This window comes from Penaeus monodon, chromosome 20 (assembly GCF_015228065.2).
Source record: "Penaeus monodon isolate SGIC_2016 chromosome 20, NSTDA_Pmon_1, whole genome shotgun sequence".
Taxonomy (NCBI): Eukaryota; Metazoa; Arthropoda; class Malacostraca; order Decapoda; family Penaeidae; genus Penaeus; species Penaeus monodon.
Genome location: NC_051405.1, coordinates 17,352,169 through 17,353,268, shown reverse-complemented (window position 1 = coordinate 17,353,268; position 1,100 = coordinate 17,352,169).

Sequence of the window (1,100 nt, the reverse complement as noted above, 5' to 3'; positions counted from 1 at the left end):
CACGGTTTGTATGATTCACGATGCCCTGTCAGTTCCCTATGCTCAGATATTTTCTGATCAAATGAATAAAGAAAATAAAGCGCAAATAATATCCTTATTCACCTGGTTGTAAACCTTATTATGTAATCGTATGGAAGAACGAAAGAAAACGTGAAATGATAATGATCTGAAATTTTAGAGAAATTATGGACACAAAAATACATTACACCTTGAGCATCCTTTTCAGTGTTCGCGCCTGAAATGCAAGCTAACGAACATACTGATTCAAATGCCTACAAAGGCCTAACGACGATTTTTCGAGAATTTATAAAAAAAAAACACCTATGAGTCTGGCTACAATCAAGCAGGCTACACCTGCTTGATTGGGCTTCATCTTGTATGTGATTAGAAAGTTACTCCAAAACTATTTTGAATAATCAGTTTTTATGCACTGTAAATGTCTCCTCGTAAAATCATCACGGCATATTGTGTGGAAATCATAAACACAGAACGTATTTTTATATATCCAAACCTTTAATGTATCTTCTCATTTCGATAAAGTATAGACATCAAAATTACTCAGTAACCTCGATCGGCAACCACTCATCTGGTCTTCAGCCATCATCGTGACAGCTGAAGAAAAGCGAACACCTAATAACTAAGAACAAATATTTGCAATGCATCGTAATTGATATCGAGAATATCAGTAAAATGGCATGTAAAAATTAGAATTGCACTAAGTTGCTCCATTTACAAGCGCCACAAAACGATATCACGGTGAATAACGCAACATACCTCGTGATAGTGAATGAAGCTTCGAAACGCTCCTAACCCAAACAGGGTTACTCATTGGGTGTTCGAGACGGACTTCGAAACATCTCTGACGACCGCGAAACATTGGGCCAAAAATGCAATATAGTTGTTTGGCTTAATGTGCTCTCAGCTTTTAGGGCGGCAGGGTTTTTCCTCCTGGTAATCCTGATTTTTAGGTTATCTTTAGAAATTTGCTTAATGCATGACTTTTGATATTTCATTTGATGATTCTGCCATAAATATTTTATGAATACATTTCAGTTGGTTATTACAATTAGATAATTTTGAATACTTAATACATGGGAAAA